The sequence below is a fragment of the Pygoscelis adeliae genome, unplaced genomic scaffold (genome assembly GCF_000699105.1).
Source record: "Pygoscelis adeliae isolate BGI_AS28 unplaced genomic scaffold, ASM69910v1 Scaffold106, whole genome shotgun sequence".
NCBI lineage: Eukaryota > Metazoa > Chordata > Aves > Sphenisciformes > Spheniscidae > Pygoscelis > Pygoscelis adeliae.
The window spans coordinates 1,756,990-1,782,425 of NW_008824939.1; positions in this window are offsets into that span (position 1 = coordinate 1,756,990).

The window sequence follows — 25,436 nt, forward strand, 5'->3', positions numbered from 1 at the left end:
TTCCTCAGCCCTTCCTAAATGTCATTAAATATTGCTAGGATACAGCAGCTCTCTCTCCTTCCACCACACCAGTTGTACTTTGTGAGCCTGTCACAAAAAAAAAAAAAATTTTTTTGGATATAATAAAGTCTGTGATTCTCTTATCTCTGTCTTAAATACCATATTTCTTTCTGGCAGAACTTTTTTGGAGGTACCACAAGTAAGACTCTTCCCAAGTGATTCCATGAAGATTGTGTCTTGGAAGGTTCTACTTTTATAATTATTTCCTTTTAAAAACTTTCTAATTCAGTACCTGCAGCAGCATATGTATTCCTATGAAAAACTCTACATAAATTTACTGGAAATTACAATTTTAAGACATTTCCAATCTATGAAATTGGACAGGGGAAAAATATTACTTCTCTAGAACTCGATAGAGTGATTAAAAAACTACAGAAGGATTATCACTGCCTATTAAGCGTAATAGTTTGAACAATTTCTATGGAATTCTTTCTTATTTTATTCCTATTAGATTCATTAGCATATTTCCAGCTAATAATTAACAGTTGTCCGTTGTATAAAAAAAGCCCTCCCTAAATCTGCTTCAACAGCTAGACGTTATGGCAATCAGTTAAAACTTTCTTATTTCTCATTCAATAGCTTTACACAGTGCAAACAGACTTACATCCCTTTGGAAACTAAACACCCTGCTGAGCACTGCAGTCCAGTCCTGTGGTGCCTATGGCGGTGTGGGCGCACGCTCCTTCTGCCGCAATGCCTGCACAGCTCCTGCGTAGCTCCACACTTGTGGGATCTCACGCTCCTCTCTACCATCCACTATTGACCTCTGCCGAGAGACAGAGAGTTAGGCAGGTCTTCAATCTAACCTCGCATGTTTCTTGTTATGGTCATTATGCTTGCAAACATACTTTTTTTTATTTCAGATATATGTTCCTACCTCACTTAGGTCCTCCAGATACCAGATGCCTTGTCGGTGCACCCACTGTTTAGGTACCTGAAATGGCTGATGTGCCCCAACCGCCCGATGCTTTGTGGCAGCTGCAAGGCTATGCAAGGACTCAGATAACTTATTTAGATGCAGTTTATCTCCCTCCAGGACAGCAAATTACTTTTTTTCTGTTTATTTTGTATTTTTTTAATGGAAGACAAACAACTTTTCCACATTAACAACTGGTTTGCAGTATTGTGTGGTCACTTTCTAGTTAGTAACTTTAACATCCTCCATTTTGTCATAAGATCATGCAAAGGCTTTCTTTGCTGCACAGTGACAATCAACGTTCTCTCCTACTAAGAAGGACACGGGCTTGGTTTAGCTGTATGTTATTTTTTCCCTCTAATTTTCATTCCTGTGAATACTGCCATAACACATAAGTTACTCTTAATGTACTTCTAAGTGTTGTTAAAGGCTACACAAACTTTACATGGCAAGCCTGTAACTCTTAATGCATCAGATTTTCTACTTTAGTGGTTGTTCATCTGGTATGATTTCTTAATGGATTCTTTTAAAAAGAACTAGATTGTGATTAATTGCAGCCCATGATTATCTACATGAAAAGGATTGGTTTGAACCTTTACCCTAGACATACACCAAGGTGAAAGAAAAGACACAGGTTATGGCTTAATAGTTTTACTTAGATAAATGGTGACATTTCTTAATAGAACCAAACAATTCTATGTTTTGTTCATCAAACTTTTTTTTTTTTTTTTGCTTTCTTTTTTAAACTGTGTCAAGCAGGTATCAGAATTGAGATGTACTCACTTCACTCAATGGAAATATGTCTGCACTCGGCACCTTCCTTTGCATGCAATAGGTTTGTACATCGAAAAATTCAACAGGCTGTAATTGTTAAAGAGCATTCATATATTTATTTAGATTTGGTATCAACCTTTATCATAATTCTCTTTTTTTTTCTTCCAGTTACTAACCTTCGCCTCCTTAGAACAGGCTAAAATGTCATGTAGTTAGTCTGTCCACTGCAGTTTTCCAGAACATAAAAAAACCAAAACCAAAACCCACCCTGCTGCTGTTAATTTAGTTCTGTTTGTATGGAGGGGGGGAGGCTCTACAGAGCATTTTCACACATCTACTCCTATTAAAAGTGTTCTCTATGAGTTAGTGAGCGATTTTAAGCTAGTGGCTAGTTTTTTAAATCTCTGAGAATAAAGAACCAGCATATCAAAAGACAGAGAACTTGAGCTCTAATTTTTCAGAGTTCTGTCATGCATTCACAGGAGGGCCATTTTGAACTTGTCAAACTAAGTCTTGGAACAAGGGACTCGGAAAACAATGGGTTCTTTTTATCATCACACTGATTTTTGTGGCCCAGGTTTTTCAGCCATGATGATCTGGAGTTCTGTGGACAGATTTCCAACAGATTCTACCAGAGGATATGAAAATGCTTTGGAAGCCTAGATCCAGTTTAAGAAAGAAAGCTGGTGTTATTGTCATCAATCTGCTACTGACTGAACTGAAAACAATTTCAAATACACTAATAAATCCTTTCTTTTTTCGCCCCACTACCTTTTCAAAATTTAACCCTTTTACAAGTTAACTTCGGAGCTTCAGTAATCCCATCTGACTACCACAAGAGTCACTGTCTGCTAGATCACAGTTCTCAAGCAATTTTTCTCAGCCTCTATTTTGCTACCTGTGAAATAGGGCAACACTTTTGGAAATGTGTTTATGAACGCCTAAATTTGAATGACTGACATTTTGATATTGCCTTGTGTCTATCAGCTATATTATGAAAAGAACACAGTTTTATAGGAAGTTCCAACTACAGCACAGCCTGAGGCATAATTTCTATAGCTTAATCAGTGAATCACTTACTTAGCATCGCAAGGTTCTCTTTTCCTTGCTCAGTATGCTGAAATTGTTCATCTCTCCGGAATCATTCAGCTGAACTTATTTCATCATAGTAGGAATATTAAAAAATAGCTAGGCTTGCTGTGTCTATTTATCAGAACCTGAAATACTCTGACAATTGAAGTTTCAATTTATTGCTGTGCTGGTCCCGTTTTGAGAGTAAAACTGAAAGGTATATGGTTGATAAAACAACCTGTAACTGCTTTGAACACTATCTCAGAGCCTGTGAACATACATCAGCATGTTCATTCCCATATAGCAGGAGATATTCATCCTTAACAGAAGCAGATCATGAGCAAATGCCAAAAAAAGAGTGGAAGTTGGATTTCCCGTTTATTATTTAAAATGTGCACTCCACAACTGTCAAACTAAAGGAGAGCTTTACGAGCGTCCGAAGAGAAAGGAACAGGGGCTCAGCTGCAACTGTGCCAGCCCCACACGGCACCATTTGCAATATGGTCCTGCACTACCCACGCAGTGCTCCATTTGTAGAGCTGGACGCAAACTAACTCCTGCGGCTCAGGCTAGAGCGATGGGATGAAACAAATCCCAGCTCCCCCCAAAACCCACACGCAGCCCCCAGAGCCAGCGGCCAGCGCCCAAAAGAGTACCGGAGCAGGAGGCAGCAAGGGAGCCCAAGGGCTCCTCTGCCAAGAAGTTCCCTCAAGGAAATTTTGGCTTGCCTAAAGGGGTGGGGGGTTCACCTCCAGCCAGGCTGGAAGAAAAGCACATTGGCCCCTTTCATGGCGGGGGGGGGGGGCCCCACCCAACACAGCCATGGTTTTCAAACAAGGTTGTAATAATAAAACTCAAGAGAACTGTTTCTCCCAACTTCTTCTCTGTTGCCTTTAACTGCATTCTTTTCACACATGCTCTTGCAGAGAAGCGGGGCATCCAGTACAGAGAGACCCAAATCTCAGCTAAGGACCTTGTGTGCTATAACTATACAGAGCATAGGTAAAAGCAAAATTTGCATTCAAAAACAACAACAAAAAAGCAAAGTAAAACACCTGATCCACATTGACATCAAAGCTGAAGTGAATTCACAGCAAATAACTCACACAACTGTCAGCAATCTTCACTGGAAATATGAGAGCTGACACCCTGGCTATTATATATTAAGTAATTGTTGTAGTAAATAATAAAAAACAGTATTTGTAAGTTTATTTGAAAGTGGTGCTGAAGTATGAAGAACAAAGCCGGAACCAAGTATTCCAGACCCAAAACCTAGCTCTGACATGGAAATCTGCTCACTTTGTATTTGAGTGTGAGAGCCTTTTTCAGCAAAGTTAAGGACATATGTTTTGAGCAAATTTTCTGAGGTCTGCCTGCATGTTTAGAGCTAAGCACATGCACACTAATCAGTGGGATCGAGGCTTTAATCCTTCCTCTTGAGGCCTCGGTAATAAAGCGGGTATAACTACGCTTACCTACTTTGTAGGGTGTTGTCAAAACTAGTGCTCACGGAGCCGTCAGTAGGTGAAAATCATTATGGCTCCCATCCTGCAATTGCTAATGCATGGGCTGCCTGCTGCACGCACACCGAGCCCGGCGAAAGCTAATTGAGTCCTCTGAAGGTGCAGCAGTTTGCCCAGGCCCTATCAATAAACTGTTAAATGTTTAAAAGACAAAACAAAACCCCACTATATTAAACGTGAACACAGCACAATTTTCAAATGATCCTGCAGACCAGAGCCTCTGGGGCTAAGCATGGCGCAGGAAAAGCATTCATAACAGAATACAATACGGAGATAGATAGACAGACAGACAGACAGATAGGGATATATAAACACAACTATTAAACCAACTATTCAGTATAACTCTGTGTGCACACACTCCCAAACACTCACTCACAGGCAAACACACACCTAAGTGCATACAGCACCTGAGCTACAATAAATCGATGATTGTATGTATGTAAACAGATGAAAATATAGACACACAACTGATGCACATTGTATCTTCTATCCTTCCCTAAACTTAACTCTCATCTGGAAAAGAAGGCTGGAAAAAATTATACTCGATGGTTCACTTTGAAGAATGTAAATGAAATTAAGAAAAGATCTGAGCCAAACCAGTTTGCTCATCAATATATCCCACAAAACCAATTTAACTGACGTCAAATTCAAATAATTCACCTGACGTCATGCTGGAGAAGCCAACCATGAACACCTCACAAATTATTATTTTGATCCAATTGTTAGAACAGAATTACAGCAAAAAACTGCACTTTCCACAGCTATTAAAGCAGTGACCCTGGCAGAGCATGCTTTTGTGCTGAACTTTTTATATCACCAAGCCTATTAATCAGGTGGCAGTTCAAACTGATGTGCTTTATATAGTTGACCCTGGCCAGTGCTTTAATTACTTGGTATTAAATGGTAATTAAGACTTTTCACATTCAGGTTTAATCCAAAAAAATTAAGTGTAAAATCCAGTAATTTAATAAAGAGTTGTATTCTTTACTGTGCTTCAGCCTGGACACTGAGGATGCAGCAATTTACTATTGACAAGCACTAAAGGAGCAGGTCATTTCACAAGTATAGTGTGGACAAAGGTGAACCGGGCAACTGATGAAATCTGTGGCCAAGGCGAAATAGCAATCTCTGAGCCAAATGGTAATAAAGTTACTGAAATGAAGCAGCGTAGCTTCTGAAGTGAACTGTCATAAGGAGGATACAGGCTTCAGGATGGCTTGGCTGAAGAAATTAAAACATTATTCCCTGAGAGCCAATCAAGGTGGTTAGCCCTACCTCTGATTTTGTATGCTACACCTGAAAAGCAAAAATATGCGTGTAAACCAGCAAGAAACACCAGCAGTTGTAGCTAACGTTCTGTGAAATAGCGTCCACCTCTCAGAAAGTATTTACTAAATTTGCAGTAAGCAGGGCAAAATAAGAGTCATGCTTTAATGTTCCCTCCCGTATTATCAAATTATATCTGTATTTTCTACGACATGCAAGAACAGAGTAGAAATGCAGTCAAATGCCACTGTCCAAAATTCCCTGCTAAATCAAAGAAAATTACTTCCCTCAATAGCTATTAAAGGCAGATAGTTTAATCATTGGGGAGGCAATCTAGTGTATAGGACACTGCAATAGGAGTCCGGAGATGTAGGCTTAACTCACGGCTCTGCTACTGACCTGCTATATGACCTTGGGCAAGTCTCTTCACATTTCAGCGCCTCTTTGTGTCCCTATTAACCTTTGTCCGTCTCAGCTATTTAGAATGTAACCTCTCTGACGCAGAACAGTCTCTCACTACATGTTTTTACAATACCAGCACAACAAGGTCACCATCTTGGTGGAGACCTCTAAGTGCTACAGTAATCCAAATAAATAAGAACAATATATTCAATTATTCAGAATCCCACTTACATTTATTCAATTTTCCCATAACATCTGGATAGCTGAGACATCACCACAGATCAGAATGTACACCCTACATCCTTTTTATTTTAATGTCTTACCTGCTGTTCGTGTAATTGAAATTTGTATTGATTTTCATAAAGCGAAGAACACCTAACCCACCGCCTAAAACAAAAACAATGGAATGAGCCATTGGTTCCCAAGTTATTCAGAACACATAGGAAATAAATCATTTGTCTGAAAGGAGAAACAAGAAGGTCCACCCAGTATAAAGTTTGACCCAGCAAAGCACTTAAGCGTGTCCTTAAGTTTAGGCACGCGTAGTCCCACTGAAGCTCTTAAAGTAAGCTTAAATAAGGCATTGGAGCTTTTCAGGGTTTGGGGAATACTCTGTAAAAGATTTGGAAAGATTATAACAAAAACATGAGTGTAAGTATGTTAATATGCATTTGTGAAATTATGCAATATGAACAGGTTCCCAAAGGGGGGGGGCAAAAATACTGCTTCCTTTAAAAACAGGTGATAAAATGTTCTATGTTTCCTGATACTAACCATGCTCCCCAACAAGCACACACCACACCTACACATGCAATTCAAAGGATGTTTCAAGTACTTGCATTTCCCTTATCTATTTCAATTGTACATTGAAAACATTTAGACGCAAGAAAAAATAACACCGATATCTCTATGACATGCTGTCTTCAAAAATATTATTCAATCAAGGTATATTTTTCATAAATTCTGTCTGTATTTTCAAGAAATACACAAACTGAGTTAAATAAGGAAAAATATAGGCTCCAAGCAGAACATAGAAATAGAACTAATAAAAAGTAGGAATTGTCCACTAAGGATTTTATCTAATTTATTTACCTAGAAGCTTGAATCCAACAAGCATCAAAAGATCATAAAGATTTGGTTACTTAAACAAGTTTGTACAGTGGAATGCACATTGACAGGAATCATTCTTCTTTTCTTGATTCAGATATAAATACTTGAGTATGCTCACCTTCAGTTCATGCTTTTTAATTCTGACTCTTTGGAAACAAAAACAAACACAAAATAAGAAAACATTAAACACTCCCAACTGGAAATTGTTACAAAAGCACCAGTAGCAGAAAAGAATTGTAATTAAAAATGTACTGACCCACAAAGGAAGCGTTGAACAATTATTTTGGCAGTGCAACTTTTTCAAATCAGCTAAAATCCTACCTGAAGAAAGGGCTCGAGCCTATGCAGATACTGATATATCAATAACATGCCATGAATGACAGTAGAATAGTAACCATCACTAAAAATAAAAAAAAGAGAGAAAAAAAGAAAGAAAAAGAAAAACCCACATATGGCTTAATAGTCACCCTTTGAAGAAAACTGAAAGCTGTAGGAAAAATAGAAAAAGAAGTCTGCTGTCTTCCCTAGTCTCATAAATTTTTACTGTCCAAACTCAAGCTTGGGGTACAACATCATTTTTATTTTTCACACAAGAAATCTTGTTTGTAAGTATGGCACGAAGGTAGGATGAGACAATGGTAAAATTGTTGAGGAGATTGGAAAGTGCACAACTTATTACCACTGTAAAGGGATTATTATCTGAAAAAATATTACATAAACTATTTGTCTTGAATATATAAAATTTGTGGCAATCATAAATGCTAGTGAAAACCAAGAAAAAACACACCAAGAACTCGTGTAATAAAAGGAGTGTCCTTAAAGATCTTTTCTTCTCCCGGGAATTTAAATGTAGTGAAAATTTGGAAGATGCAGTTTCTTTAGCAAGGAGCTCAGTTACCATAACTGATACACATAGCCAGCCTTAGAATTCTAATTGTGTTTAATACAGTTTCATGTTGCATCCAAGTACAAAATCAATACCATTTGTCCAGCAAACAGGAAAAATGGAATCTATAAACTGCTCTTATTGAGTAATTAAACACCTATTATTGTCATGAGTGGTGAAACAATGAATTTGATAAGACAAATTTTTGCGAGAAAACACTGCAGTGATTAATACCTCCCTACGTATTAAATAAAAATGACTGCCTTTTGTGCGGTACTGCTGGCAGAAGAACAGGAATGAGAGAAGTAGTTGCCAGTGCCACAATAACAGGCTAACCTTGAACTGAACTCCTTTCCTCAAGAAATTAAATGCTGTAGCAGGACTTTAAATCCCTCCACTTAGAGCTCATTTGTGTTCCACGTAACCTGCAGTTCCTGAAGAGAACTCATTATCTTCAAAAGGAGAATCCTTTTATAATTTCTTTACAAATGTGTATATTGTTTCTACAAAAAGTATTTCATATCAGAAAAGGGATAAGAGTATTAACAGTGTAAGCAAGGCAAAAAGGCTCGTATCATTAAGACACCATTTCTGCTTCCTGGGAATTCAAACGCCAGCTACAGTGGTATGGAAAAACGAATGAGAATGAGGTTAAAGAAAATGTACCTTTACAGCAAAATTTTAATCTGTTAGATTGATGCTAAACTGCCTTGGTCTTTCTGCTGCTATATGCTGTATTTCTATCTATAGACCCCCTCCCCCAATGCCCCTCCTGTAGCTTTGGCTTCCTATTTTTCTTTTCACTTAGAATGATGCACTAGGAACAACTATAGAGTACAAAAGATGAATCTATGGATGTGACACTTGTAAAGGGTAACCCTATTTCACAAGTGAGATGGGACAAAAAAGAAAGAAAAAAGGCCACAGAAGCAATAACTGCTCACTGAATTACCATTAAATTGTAAGATTTACAATCCAATGTACAGTAAGTGCATATCTAATGGAGTTTGTCCTCTAAAAGAATATAAAGTAGATCTTTGCGGCATAAGATGTATGCAGGGGTGGGGGTTTTTTTTGCATTTTTTTTTTTAAATTGGGGCACACAGAAAACAGATGTGCACATAAATTCCAGAATTTTTATACATGTTAAAACTAAGCCAAAGCCAACATTAAAATATGATAAATGTAGTGTGATTAGTAGTATCTGGCTTTGTATTTTCAAAACATGCTCACATTCTACAAAGAGAGATAAAAGATGACTTTAACACAGCCAGTCAATACTGCTTTCACAGATATCATAGGTAAAAGCGGATCACATATTATAAATTCAGTTTATTGCTCTGATCTACTGGAATTCAATGAAATGACTGAAATGACTTTTTGTGGGGGGCAGCAAAGCAGCTGCTGACCATTTCCAACATCTTCTGAACAAAATATCTGGACAGAAGTTTCGGATCACTTTGTTCATTACAGCCTTAAATCACCCACGATATTTATTTTCATATAATGAATGTAATATGAATAAGGCTCATGCACGGCATTATTATTCGTAAACATTTTTGTCACTAATTTCACTGCTTTTATTCATATGAGCATAACTGTTGAGCGATTTAAGTTTAGAAATTAGCAAGGCATGTCAAACAATTATTTAAATAGAAGCAAACTTTTACATGAAATACCAGGCATATTCTTATTATACTATATTACTAGGGTATAAATAATCACGTTTTACAGGATGACTCTGGAAAATTCAAGCCTGTAATAAACCCCAAAACTATCAAACAGACAAAGGAACTTTTGGGTGGGTAAGCCATTCAAATAGCAGCAAGGCAAATCATGTTCTGCGCTCTTAATTTGAAATGAGTTTTATTCTCCTCAGCTAAACTTCAAGCTTCCACATTTCCACAAATGGCATTAAAACTTTTACTCTCCTACCTAAAAGGAAGTTTGCCTACCACACAAATTTTCCCGTTATCTGGCTTTTATTTCAGAGGATTAAAAAGCAATGCACAAGATCAGCAACGATAGCCTTGTTCTCTCCAACCTTAGTGAATCAAGTTCACTGGAGGTGAAGCAGTGGAATTATGAGTACAAGTGGCTGTGTCATCAAAGCTTTCTGAGAGGTAGTGTATGGAAATGCCTAAACAAACAGAAGCGTAAAAGCTGTCTTCATAGGAAAGGGCTCTCCCAAGGCTTTTCATTAAAACAATTCCAATTGCAGCGTCATGATGCAGCATTATATTACGTGAGAAATATAAAATCTTGGCATTTTTCTAAATGTGAATGGGTTAAAGAACCTCTCCACGCTACAGTGAGCCTGAGAATTTCCAGCAGCTGATGAAGACCAGTTGACCACCTGATACTTTTTCAGCAGGGTGATAAAATTAAAGGATTGCTTTGATTTGCTTGAAGGATTACTTTCTATAGTTAATTGTTTAAAGTGCACAGTCTTACAAAAGGGAAAAATATCAAGAAGGTTAATGTAGAGTGAGCTAATTGCAAGCTGATTACGTTGTGCAAAGCAAGAGATATTACTTGCGTTACATACCATCGCAAGGACTAGCCTATTCCACCCCGCTGCTGCTGCAGCAAACAAGCTGATTTGCTAACAAAGTGGTCAGCTCGGGCACTTGCACAGCATCTCGGTAGGTCCACAGGCGACTGCTTCCCATGCAGAGAATCTCAAGCTCCATTTTCCAATCTGATTACACGGCTCCTTATTCCAGCAGCCTTAAACCTTCATGGCAGTTTACCAACATTTTCATCACTTTTTCTTTTACAAAGCAAAAGAACTGATAAGCTCTCAGGTACCCGGGATTTCATAGTCAATGGCTGGCAGGCAGCCAGCTTCCCTCACAGCACAACTGTTCCGTGCCACAATGCAAAAAGCACACTGAATTTAACAGCACAAAACTATTAGAATTTTGCAGTACGTACAAGCAAGAGGCATGTTTCTGTCGTTGCAGATGTAGACAGTTCTGTTTAGTCACGTTTATAACATGCCTAGACCCAAAAAGACGGGTTTAAAAAAAAAAAGGGGGGAAGAAAAAAAAAACCAGAACAAATGAAGACAGAGTACTGCCACTAAGTCAATCGCACTACAAAGTGTGCGCCCAAGTTACTTCATTACAGTGCTGCCAAATTACCAGGAATTAGAGACAATACTAGTCACTTTTGATAAAAACTTAAATTAAGAAAAAGGGAAACAAAGCTTCAGATTAAACGAAAGTGTTTGACATAAACTGAAACATTATTTTAACATTAAAACAAATGCAAAAAAGAGACACTATTGTCTATTTTTTGGCATGTGAAATGCTTACATAAACCATTAAAATAGCCACAAGATATACCTGGGTTCACTTATTCTCTGGCTCAGAAATACCACTTGGATGATGAAAGAACAAAAATACAATTCATATTGGCAAATATGAAACATCTTTATAAAATGCTTATTCTGGTGTATATCATGGACTGTCTGAAAATCTGAGGTACACAGGAAGAAATATAAATATATATGTAATTTTTTTTGTATATATATATATAAAAAGAAAATAAAAGAATGCAAATGAGAGTTCTGGAAAGAGATTATCCTACAAACCTTAAGGATTCCAACAAAAACAAAACCATTAAAAAGCAAGGGAGAAGGAAACTTCCTTATTTTTGCTTAAAGAAAAAGACATTAGTATTAAACCAACAAGTTTTTACTTATTGCTACTAAGGCTCACTCTCCCATTCAAAGAAATTTGTTACCCATGTATTATTTGCATAACACCCAAAACAGCCTATATGGAACTAATGTAACACGAAGTTAATAGCGTAGAAAACAATTCCCCCATGTCCCCCCAAGCAAAACATTTTTTTAAAATCGAGCGGACCAAACTGAAATCCGAAGGAATACGACCCCTAAAGTATTCTTAGAGGAAGAAATGCAATTTTGCATATCATCGCTTTTATCATAAGGGAATGGGGGTGGAAATGCAGAGGGTGAGACAGTGAGTTATGGAGGCGGGGGGGTGGAAGTACAACTAAGCCGGCGCGATGGCTCAGTACTCCAGATCACCAGTGCATTGACCCTCTGTATCTCTGAGTCATTAGCTGGAATCCCAGCCCTGCCTTTAGGAGTAGGGATTTGAACTCGCACACCGATGCGGTGCGATTCGGGATCTTGAGCGTGCCAGACAGAGGGGTCATTCTCCTCGGTGCGGAGGAGGCCGGCGGCCCCCGGGGAGGGCAGGGCTGGATGAGTGACTGTCGCCCGGCGCAGGCACTGGACATGCTGCTGACTCAGGCAGGGACGCTGACAGGCACCGCTGCTTCTCCCCATCACTCCTGGACGGAGTGGTTTTAGGCCACTGGTGCTGACAGGTACATGCAAAATTCAGGGGGAAATTATCAACATATCCTCACTTGTCTCTGTGTGCGTGCGCGTGTGTATTTGTATATATACATCTCTGTGTGCAGCTATACAAATGTTTACATGTATTTATGGAGACATACTGGAACAGGCTAAACTGGCTTCTCTGCAGCCATACGTAGTGCTCAGCACTGCCAAAATATTCCTACACCAATTCTTCTCCTTAATACAGCTCCAGTTTTATATATATGCATACACAGAGGCTACATACGTATATCCTACACCCACGTCATTCGCATACATGTAGTACCGCCTGCAAGTAGCTTTATCTTTAAAATTACGTTCGCTAATTTACATGGAAATTTCATCTCTGATAAAATAACAAACACATTCTAACCAGCTTCTAATACCAACACATTATTCCCATGAATGATTCCTAGTAAACTATTTATTACAACTGTAAGGTTTGAGAGGGTTTGTTGCCTGCAGATGCAGGTTGTGGGGTTGCTCCCCCCCCTCATTTATTGGATGGTGAGCAAACCCACTTAAACTATAGTTGTCCGTATGAATCACTAATTTTCATGTTTCTAATTAAAATGTAAACAGTGTAATGAAGACATCAAGTTTTTAGGCAAATGTCTCTTCCAGTGCCACTTGGGGTATGGTAATTACTGAAGCAGATCTATGGATGCTCCCGAATCCTCTACAAGTCCAGATTAAAAGCATTACTGCTAAACCTTGCTTTTTACACCAGGGAATTGTGTTCTGTAACCTATTCCCAGTTTGCTTACAGATGCATAGCTGTACAAGCCTTTATAACTAGCCATTAAAAAAAAAAAATAAAAATAGAAGTTTATCATATAAATGGAACAGTTTGGGGGGGAAAAATGTGATTTCATTTAAAATAAAATTTGATTTCACTTTTATGATTACACATAACTAGCATAGTAAAACCTGTGCTGAAAACTTACCATCTTAGTGCTTCCTCCAGAAAAAGAAAAATAGATTAGGCATTGCTAAGAGAATTTTTAAAAAAGCATAAATGATATTTCTAGCCTGTATTAAAATTCCTATTGGCCCAAAATGCTTGTTTCACAGTCAATTAATTTAAAAATATATTATTCAGGAAAACATTAATAAAAAAGAAATCTATTCACTGAGAAAAAATGTAAATGGCCATTGCAAATACAAAATGCTTGATGTGCAACTGAAAATCTTTTGTCATATTTATCCCAGCCTTTATGTCTATATCTGAAATTTGTCAGAATTTATCCTAAAGCAAATGACCTCTCTTACATTTACCGAAGGAATACAAGTCCTCTCCTGCTTACAATTGTTAATTGAGCCTGTCTGCTACAGCATCTCTTTCCTCTCCAAATACGCCAGGATACTTGTTTTACATATTTACTGCCAAGCACTTGAACAGTCCTCTATTTTATTATAATACTGGGGGTTCCCCCCCCCCCTTCTGGAAGATTTTTTTTTCTGTACTGCAAGTAGTTAAAGCTGCAATCCACAGTGATATAAAGCGTCTAAAATGCCTAGTACAAGAAGAGGTTTTTCTTCCGCCCTTCCTGTACTCAAAGTCCATATTCTGACTGGTACAGCCAATTTTCATATTATTTTTACATAAATGCTAGACAAGCATGTCTGTGTTGCTAACCTGGATCATGAAGATGAGAGTGCACAGAATGTACGTGTGCATATGTGCATGTGCATAAACATTTTAGGGGGTGGTCCACCATTTCAGTTCTATTTTACTAGTAAAGTATTTATATACTAACACGTGACTACTTCTCAGTAGAAAAATACATATATATATAGGATTTCAGATTACATCAAATCATAAAGCATCTTGTCTCTCAAATCATAAATGCCTTAGCAGAATAAAACAAAACACTATTTAGGTGTTTCCTTCAAATGTATTGTTCCAGCAAAACCAGATTTAATTAGACAAATAGCATTTCAAAGGCTACTGCTTTATAACATGGTACTCTTGAAAATGATGGGGGGTTGCAAGTGAAAACACCAGTCTCATTTAGCTCTGTGGTAAAAAAAAAAAAAAATTAGACACACTCACACATGCTAAACATTTTTTTCTTTTTTTTTTTTTTATTATGGATTGAGACAATGGGGAAATCTTGTGTCTTCACAACAGTTCCAAGGCCATACTAATCAGGTGTAATTTTTAATGAACACTGACTGTTTGGTGCTCATTCAAGGTATTTCATTAGGAGGTTATTCATTTAAAATAAATGTTTCAACCATATCAAGCTGTAACCTTTCTTGAAATGTAAATGAATGGTTTAAATGAGAAGATTAATAAAGAAGGGATGTTCCAATTCCAAGCATGGCATGCTATGTATTTTTAAATTTGTCTATGCCAGATGCTGTCAGTCAGAACAAAAAACTGTCCAAGCAGACAATCTGTGCGTCTGAATGTTGATCATGTTGGAAAGTAAAGGGGGAGGGGGGAGAGAGTGTGTCAAGGATTCATGGTCCTTCATCTTTGCAGTAGAGCAAACACGTCTCTCAGTATAACGACAGACAGCTGCTTCCACTTTCTAATGTGCCCTAACTTAGATCACTGAAAGAATTGTCAGCACTCAGAGAAACACACAAAGATAACACAGCCAGCTGCCATGAAGGGGGAAACAGCGCAGCTCAGAAGAAATGGGATTTGTTCCATTTGCATGATGCTGGCTCCCTTGGGCCCCTTTCTTTCAAATCCAAAGCACAAAAGACAACACTTAACATATTTGCTTAAAGATGACAACCTCATGTTGATTTCATTTGGATGTAACAGTGTCAGGATTACAGATATAAGAATATATTATATCTGTAACAGAGACTGACAAATGTATCCATCAGTGAAACTGTCTGATTCATCTGCTTATACAGCCATTTTACCATCCCAAGGGTGCCATCTAAGTAGTAACTTTAGAAGACTGAAGGTCTAATTTTATTACACCACATTTCAACCTACTAAACAATATTATTTCTAAAATAGATCATTTTTATTGGAAGTCTCCCTGATGAAAAATCCAGTAGACACCGGAGAATTTATGAACTGTATGGGTCCTTTGAACTCAATATACTGCCCATTTTAAGCAACTTTCTTTATACACGATCAAAACCTAAGCTCAAATAACTGAAATTGAGTTAAAAACATGGATGGTAATGGTACCTATTTTAATATTACATCGTAGTCTGTCACTATTTGAATATCTGCTGTTTGGCAGTTCGTCACTATTTATAGTGCTTCTTGTTACAGTTCTGCATCAATAAAAGAGTTTCTTCAATAGAAACTCTATGAATAATTATTGTTCTTCAATACACTTTGACCGGCTACGCAATCTAATTTTTGGTTGAGGTTTTTTTCATTGGGCACTCCAAAAGTCACATGAAAGTGACTGAAAGCCGAACATGCTACTCATTGCATTGCGCTGCAGCTGCAGAAACAGAAAACCAAAGGGTGCACGTTTGCAAGATCGCCTGTCTGCACAGTTTTATGGACTGGCCTCTTTTTTAATCAGATGAAACAATTAGGCCGTGGTTAGACTCTCTCCAGTTTCAAATGCATTACACCGAACTGTCTGATGGCAAAAGTATCCCCACCACCACCAAGTGACTCTGCGTAATGCTCCCTACGTGAACTGCTTTGTCTGGAGGAACTCGGAACTGCTTGTTGCTATCTGCTGCCACCAAGAACTGCACTGTAATTCGCTAGATTGAAGTTGTTTTGTAAAATGGAGTTAACTGCTGTACGTGGAATTTCAGCACAGCAGATGGTTACCAATCATTATTTTCAATTTGTTTAGTTTCAAGCAATGGGACTGGTTGGGAGGAGCACTGGGGAGGACAGGAATGGGGAGAGGAGCGAAGTTAGGGACACTGGCTTGCAAGGCAAGTACTGCTAGATGGCATAGCATTAAAAGGAGAAAAAAAAAGTCTCTGCGCCAAACTGCAGCAAGGCTAAGCAAAAAAAAAAAAGTATAAAACCAGATTTTATACACATATATAGACAAAAAAAATAAACAATATGACATTTAAAAGGGGGCACTTACTGATCAATCACTCTCTATTCAAGAGTTACCTTACATTTTAAATATTGGAAACGGACTTTAAAGTTTCCAAAGGTAAACTGTCTCTATTCACATTTTACCATCATTCAAGTTTAAATCACTCTCTACTATAAGTGGTTCAGTTGTTGAACTGGGAATGGAAAAGGAACCATCTATGGACAAGTGCACATGAACAGAAATTAAGCAGTAAATATCTGGGCTGGGCCATTACTGTAGTGCAGAAACATCTGGGGCTGAAACCCAGGCTGGGCCCCACTCCTTCTGTGTTCAGGTAATTGTTTAGATGATTTATAACTTACTGTTTCTATTAAAAATGGTTTAAAGAGAAATTTGGAGCCTGAATTTAAAATGAAGATGGCTTTGCTCTTGCTTTCATTTGATCAGGAAGGAAAAAACAAAATCCTTTGCCATTTTTCTCCCCTCTCCTACTTTTAGGAGATATAATGTTCCACCACAAGGACAAAATTTACACTTTTCTAAATTCAGACCAAAGACACGACACATGCCCTTCCAGTGACAAAAATCGGAGACCATCCATTCAGCTTACATTTGAGTTGCTCGGTGCTTTAATACTTCCCATCAAAATTAATTTTGAATTATTTTCCCCACATAACTACTTTTTTTTTTTAAATCCTATAAACTGTATCAATACATTCATAGCATATTCACTTGTCCCTACTATTTTGATCCATCCAAGAGTCAGTTAGCTCTGCCTGCCACCACGATGCCACGGGTGATGTGCACAGAGGCCCTCCAGTGGGCACCCCACCAGCACCCAGGAGGGACCACAGGCACCGTGTCCCTCACGAGGATGTTTCTGGCTCTAGGACTTGCTTCCCCCAACTCACTTGAACACAACCTGATTTTTCTGGCTTTCAGGACAAGCTGTAAAAGCCACCCATTTGGCTGGGTGGAAGAGAAAGGCCCAGAACATTGGGGTTTGGAGGACAACAATAAGGGATATGCTTGGATGATACCAATCCTCTACTGGCAGTTAGGAAAAAAAAGATTACTCTCTCCCAGGCAGACCAGCAGGGACAGTCTCTGACTGTAAACAACTCTGTCATCAAAAAACTTGGTTATTTAAGACTGACCAGACATCCTAACTATATTTCCGACCCTTTTCCATGACTGCTAAAACTTATTCTAACCCTGAAGAGATTAGGTTTGTAAAGTGGTTAACCATGCCACCCTCCAGCTGTTACACATCCTTTTTTATTGAGGTTTCTGTATGTTGGGCAGTTCACTGCACAGCTCCACATGCAACACCGAATGAAGGAACAAGTTTGCAACCTGGGTTGTATGCCAAGGTTGAAGTGACACACTAGTGACTGTCTCAGCCCCTTGGGAAAAAGTGGATTAGATGAATCACAAAACAATGTCACCATTATTTCTCCAGTAAGTTAACTACTATCCATGGGCCACAGGTGATCAAGACATAAAAAATATGACCTAGGACTTTCATAGATGGTGCTCTGTCTTGGAAATTTTTTTTCTCCGGCATCTCCATAAACTGTAATTGTCCTTAGACCAACAAAAACTCTTTGACATTTTGAGGCAATGCAAAACTTTGCACATGAGGTTGCAGCAAGCTAGGAACATACTAAATAAATCTTCCAAACTGTTCATGGGTTATTGTCAAACTCCCTCAAAATTTGGTCCAGTATCACCTGTAAAGCAGAAACCGTACACTTCATATACCAAACAGCTTTTAGATTTTTTTTTTAAATTACTCTTAAAGAAAAGGTTGGAAAGCTAAATGGGAATTGAGCATAGATCTCCTGATTATAGGTCAGGTGACCTACAAAATAAACAAACCCAATCCCCTTAACTTTCACCAGATTCTTTCTCAGTTTTTCCTTATGTTGTACAGAAACACAGAAACTCAACAATGCAGTTAAGCTTCATGGCTCAACAATAAATGTGTAGTTAAAACGCTGTATTCATGCAATTAAAAAGCAAAGTTTGCCCAGAGTAACAGGCCTATCTGTTCAACTACACAGAGGACTTAATGAAGTCATCAGCAGGAGATGCTTTTCCTCCTTCTAAAGTGTATGTGCTCCAACCACATTTCAATTCCAATTGGCAAAATAGTATTTAAAAATGCTCAAGCAGAAAGTGCCCAAGTTAAACCAGTACACTTTTAGGAAAGGTTGTATCCTTGGTTAATGACACTGTGCGACAAAATTTTCTTAGATCCATATTTCCCCCTAATCATACTCACATTCTTAGACCAAAACTAAACTATGGACTGGAACATGTCTTAATTTATGGTACCAAATCCTAGAATACTTGCTCTTTTGTTCTACTTCAGTAGATCTAAGGAAAATTTGAAGCAGACTATCAGATTCACTTGAATTATTGGAAATCCTCTGATTTCTAATGGTGATATACTGGAGTAGAGAACCATGGTCAAACATTTGAACTGGAGAACAAGTATGACTTCACATAAATATCAATGTTCGTAACAATAGTCCATAGAAGAGCAAAAAACTAATATGACATTTCACGAGAGAAAAGGGTCGAGCAATTGAACCTGGGCGACTGGAGTAGGGTTGACTGGGTTTAATCCCACCTGAATTATTTATTATCTAGATTTTAGTACATAATAATTTTTAGTACCTAATTTTGCAAGTCTCAAATACTGTGCACTGGCTTCTGTAGTCTTTACTACAGTAAAGAGCAGTGTATACCTAAAGAAAGATTTCTACCAGGTGAAGGAATAACTGTAAGTGAGCCACATGATTATACCATAGTGGATTTGAGTCTTTACTTTCATAAAGATCACCACTAAAGAAAAAAAAAAAAAGGCAAATAGCATAACAAATACAAAAGCCTTCCCCCAGATTAAAAAAAAAGGAAAGCAAACCTCTTATTGTAGGAAAACTCCAGGAACAACGAGGAATACACTCAGAGATTTTATTATGCAACACAAATGGGATTCTCTCTGTAGGTGCCAGCATTAAAACTTGCTGCAGATGGTTGTGCGGGTGAGGGTCTGGCAGAGGAGGTTATTGGCGTGCCCTCTAGAGGCTGGATGTCTGGCCAAGGAACTTTTCAGCAGCTACTAAAATACAGAGGAAGCTACCAGAACTAGATCTGTAAGCAGTGCTTAGTATTTTTATTTTTTTAAGCATATTTTATGTACTCCAAGACACTGTAAGTATTAATACAGCAAACAAAACCTCTAAAGGATTCCTGTCAAGTATAAATACATGCATAAACACAACATATAATTGAAAAAGTCTTTGCTTAATGAGCTCATGGGTGCTTTGGCACAGTGCATAAAATATAGATTTGAAATTTTAAGATGATATATCAATTCCCACAGTTGGGCTTTGGAATCAAAATAAAAAAAAATAAAATCTATTCAGCACCAGTTCAGATTCAGGTTACTCTTACTCTAACATGGAGCCACACCCTACAAATAACAACGATAAATTTTCTTACCGCCCACCTGTGTAATCATAAAGCGTGGATCTTTTTAAAGACAAAAACATCTCAGGGTAAAACCAGGGTCAAATTTTGCATTGGCAGTAGGTAAAAAGCTCTAATATACCTAGTCAATCATACGCTAGTTGAAATACAGCCCACAGAGCACTTAATAGCTCAGCCCAACAAGCATATCGCCAAGTAGAACTTGGTGCACAAATGCAAATGGATAGATTTTTTTTTCTTAAGCCATACATGATTTTTATCCTTATTATCTTACTACTGACAGCAAGTAAGTCTTATTACAGCTAACTAGGAAACAAACTTGCTTGCCTGAAATCAAGCATTGAACTACCCGTGACACTTTAGAAACTGTACACTAGTAAATTATATTACAACATAGAAGAAATCCCTCCTGAAATTAGTTATGCTATAAGAAACGTGGATATACAAGATTTCACTTTCAGAGCCTTTTTACCACATAATGAACATATTAATAACTATTCAGTCACAGTCTTTTGCTTAAAATATTTACAAAACACCCCAATTTGATACAGCTTGGTACATATAGTAAAAGGAAACACCACAAAGAAAATAGTTATTTTCACCTCTAAAAGGATAGTTAAATGATAAATTAACATCATTAATGAAAACCTCATTATTGCAACTACACAATACTATCGTGCCTATTCATACTTAATTTTCTTGTAGAAATTACATTATACAACACAGCATATAATCGGTTCTGATTGGGGGTAGGAGAGAACCAGTCGTTAACTATGACTAAAATGACCAGTTTTCCAGTGCAGTTGTCTTCTAATTAAATCTAAGTGTGGAGCACAGTCATTGAGATATGCTATAATGATTTGCTTGGAAGTATTTTTCCCCTTTGTTTTTTCCCCTCTGTTATCAGAATACCTTACACCTTTCAAAACTAGAGCCAGGGGAAAAAAAACAAAGCAACCCGCTTCTGGCAGATGCCATGCCAAGGCATGTATTACTCACCATCCTTCCGCCCACTTTCAGGAATGCAGCTCATCTATTTCTTAGCTCTTCCCACTAACAGGTACTAACTCAAAAAAAGCTCAGAACTGCACCTCAATTGCTATTTCAAAAAGACAAGCTTCTTGATGACAAACTAGACTGCCATTTTATTAGCAGCAAAATAAATACAGTTGTAGTACTCAATGCTGCATCAAGCTACAGTGATTCCCGTATTTACTGTTAGCTGCTGGGATTACACCCAAACCCAGTTCTGCTCCAGAACAGCTTCCAGCTGAGCATCCGACAATGACAGTAGTGTACCCACGAGCAGATATCCAGAGAGCCTGGCACCCCAGGAGCATATTAAGTGGGCACAAGTTTCTCAGTTTATGGTTAGTATTTTCTATAAGATCAGACTTAGAGAAGAAATAACTTATTATATCAGAGTCTCTTATCTTTACAATGGAAGACTGCAGGTCACCTGGTAGAGGACACAACAGATATTAAAGTGATTATAGCCTTGATCTTAGTCAGAAGATAGAATTACACGTGTGTTGGTAGAGAAGTGAGTAAGACCATGCAGAATGGCACTTTTCTGTGTTTTAGAAGCGTAGTATTTCTACATTTACTGTATTTCAAATACAAAAGAGTTTCACAGTGGCAGGGTAAGACCGAGAGGCTGGGAATGGGGCGGGGGGGCTGGGGAAAGTGGGTAGGCAGAGAGAGGGGGGCACAGAACGGCTTTGAAAAGCCAGGAAGGAGAGCTTCTATTTCTCTGCAATGGGTTTGTATCAGCCAGGCTTAAATAATGGTTTTGCAAATTGAGGCCCAGGGGAATTTGGAGCGTACAAGCGAGCTTTTGTTCGCCAAACCCCAAAAAGGTATGTGGGAGATTTGGGGGTTTGTTTCCATTTAAATAGCATATGTATTTCTAAACCATAAGTTAAACTATTTTGCTCTGTTTATTGTATGGCCTTGCTGATCCAGTACCTGTTAGGAAAAATATTTTTCCTAGCCAATATAGTGACAACTCTTTAAAGTAGCAATTATTTGTTACTGTACTTAGCAGTTTCATTTACCTCCCTTCAGAACTTTTGAACAAGGAAGAAAGCAACAAATCTAATGTAATAAGCCTCTCAGAGGGGAAAAAAAAAAAGACGGGAGGGGGGAAGCAACAGAGAGAAAGAGCGCCACTAGAAGTCATTTGAAGGGATGCAAGCTTTCCAGTGTAAACACAGAAGCTAATTAGTATGTTGTGATTTTAAAACATATTCTGTTATCAGAAAGCAAAATAGAAATCTGTACTAAAAAAAAAAAATCTTCTTCTGAAGTCTTTAAAGCAGGTGGTCAAAAATGTAGGCACATACAAACATACGCCTCTACTCCCCCCTCCCCACACACATGCACAGATACAAAATTGGGTTAGCCCTCTGTAAATAGGCTTAGCTCCTGTAAATATATCTCAGGATTTTAGGTGTACTTTTTCACACTGTAAGATTTCTATGCAAAACCAGTTTAATCTAACTCTCTCTGATTATTATTAGAAACTCATTATTTGAGGACATCTATCTTTACAGTAGCTGTGCACCATTAAGGAGCACAATGCCCATAATTGTTTAAAAAAGCCATGGGGGGGAGGGGGAAGGGAGAAGGGGATCAGGAGGAGGGAGAAGGTAACTAAGGGAGATTTTGCAATTAGAACAGCATCATCTACTCATTTTGCTCCTTGGAACATTTACACAGTAACAAACTGAGTTTAAAGTTTCCTCCATCCAAATCACAAATGAGTCATTCGTTATACCTTTGTGTAACACAGGTATTTTTGACCTGATGAATTTAAAATGTGTTCTTACAACCACCATTAAAAAAATCAAAAGCCCTATTTACTCTATCATACGGCATTAATACCTCAAGAGGGAGATTGTAGCATTAAAGTACAAATAAAGCTAATGCCTACCATTTTCTGGGGAAATTCCTTGTAACACCCATCATCTGGCTTCTAAGATTTGTTGCCCACCTGCATATCCAAAGTCAATGCAAATTGCAGGGACTCGGTGCCTCTGGTAACTGAGCACCCAAAAGTGGAAACCTGAATTGCACTTGCTGAGATGCAATACTATTCATGATGTTATCTCAGCCACTCTGAGCCTTCAAGCTCAAACTGCAGCTGTTGTAGCAGCTCTGAAACAGAAAGGAACAGTAACTTTAGCTAAAAACGACTTGCCTATCATGAATGAAAGCAACGACTTCTACTATCTCTAAACAGCTGACATCTTGGGGTGGGGAGGGCAGGGAAGACTGTGTTTCCTAATTACTTAATAACAAAACTTCTTTCCTTAATCAGCAGTGAAAATTATTACTCTAAATGAATACTAGTGTCAGTTTGTCTGTTACTCTGTACCATATGGATAATCTGCTCAGTGATGGAAGAAATATCACATTATCACTCTTTTAACATTTCTAACTAGTGAAAACTTTAAAAGTGTCATTTGTTAAGGCGCTGGTTATTCAGTCTCTATAAGCACATGACAAGATATATTTTACCTACATCTAACTTCAAAAAAAAAAAAATCTTAAAAAAAGGCTTCTCAAACTTACTTAACTGTGTCTCAACAAAGACGTTCTCTGCATATTAAGGCATGCCTTTGATATGACTGTTGCATTGACAAATGCTAGGGACCAAATAACAAGAAGTGCTTCATGCCCCGTCGTTACATAGGATTTACTGACTTTCAGCTCTCTCCCAACACTAATATTAATCTGAATAATAGATTAAATTTCTCAATAGGACTACCATGGTATCAGCTAAATTAATGTTACCGCTAAAGTTTTTAAACTGGAAGCAGAAAAATACACCAGTGTTGTAGCATAAAGAACGCCTACACAGGACAGGAGTATGAAATTAGATGAATGAAAGTCAAAGAATAAAGTGAAAACCAATGATTAAAAAAGGTTCATTGCTGCATGAACAGTTACCAAAATATATTTATTTCAGCTTTTATCGAAGGCAAAGAGTAAGACATAATTATCAGAAATTCTATAAAGACATGAAAAATTACTATCTTTAAAACAGAGTATCTGCCTATTTATAGTATGTTCAATACAGCACCAGCATAGATATGTAGTTAATATAAAGCTGCAGATCTAACACTAGTAAACACAAAACCACATACTTCTGTAAATTAAGTGTACATTCAGCTGAAGAGTTAGCAAATTTACAGTCTCCTTCCATATTAAAAATAACTGAATCTTGCTAGTTCAACCCAGCAATTTTCTGACTGAATGGGGATATCCAGTTCACAAATTATCACAGGTGATAATTTGACTTTAAGCTTATATTACTTTCATAAAAACCAATACACACTATTTTAAATTTGAATTTCTCTATTTTAATCACGCAGATGACCTATCAATTAAGCTTAAAGATCTTCAGCAAACTTCATATATATTTTAAATAAAACAATTTTATAGAGTGCAAGAAAGGATTCATAAAAACACACTGTTGAAACTGAGTTTGCATACAGCAACATTGCACTATTCTTTCAGAGCTGCAAGAGGAAACAGAACTGTATTCATATACCAAGAGACTATTTCTACAATACTGTATATAGCGATGTAGTCCAGAAATGCGAACAACAAGGGACTGAAAATAGGATCAATTCTTTTCCTTCTCAGAAACAATCTTGTAAGCATCTGAGTTCCCAAAGACATAAAAGAATAGTTACTTTTCTGAGATCTTTTGATATCGCTCTTCATGGTGGAGCTATCCACGAGTGATGGGAAAGATCTCTTTTGAAAGTAAATGGTGCACCTTCAAGTGTGTTCAGATACATCTTTGCTGTTCCTTTCTATGTTTCTCAAGTTTTACTTGAAAAGGATGCTTGATTTTTTTAAAATTTGGTTTAGGTATCACAATGGGATACCTTATATCAGTCAGTGCTTGCAAACCTTATTCTTCCAGCATAGAATCTAGCTGTTTCTTTCTCTGTGTCAACACAGGAGGCTGAAGTAATCAGACAGGTCTAAAGAAGACAGAGGACGTTAACCTGCACTTTCTCAGAATCTGTGATGAGTAAGTTCATACTTTCAACATGACCACACTGAGCCGTAAGATATATAAATAGCTACTTTTCATCTAAAAGCACAGCTATCACAGAAGTTTGTATAGCAGGGCTATCAGTTCATAATATTTTAAATGTCAAAATTGATACTATTATCAGGGATTAATAATTTCTGCACCTAAATTTATCATTCCCATCCACCCTCTGCTGTCACTCAGTAATACAAAGTAATTGTTGGCTTTTCCCCTCACCATGTCTCCAGAAGAAATGTACACACAGTAACATCTGTTGTACTGTCTAGGAATATCTTTGCAGCAGTACAGTTCTCATAGTTTTATTAAGTGATAATTCAAGCTCACTGTATAAATGCTTTTTTATTAATGACTTGCTTGTATGTTAGAATGGAGGAGACAGAAAGGGAAAAACCTCTCAGAGGAAAATAGGGATGTTATTTCCAACATATTAAAAGGCAAACAGCATGTTCTAAATCAGGCAAAAGAACCCTTTGAATG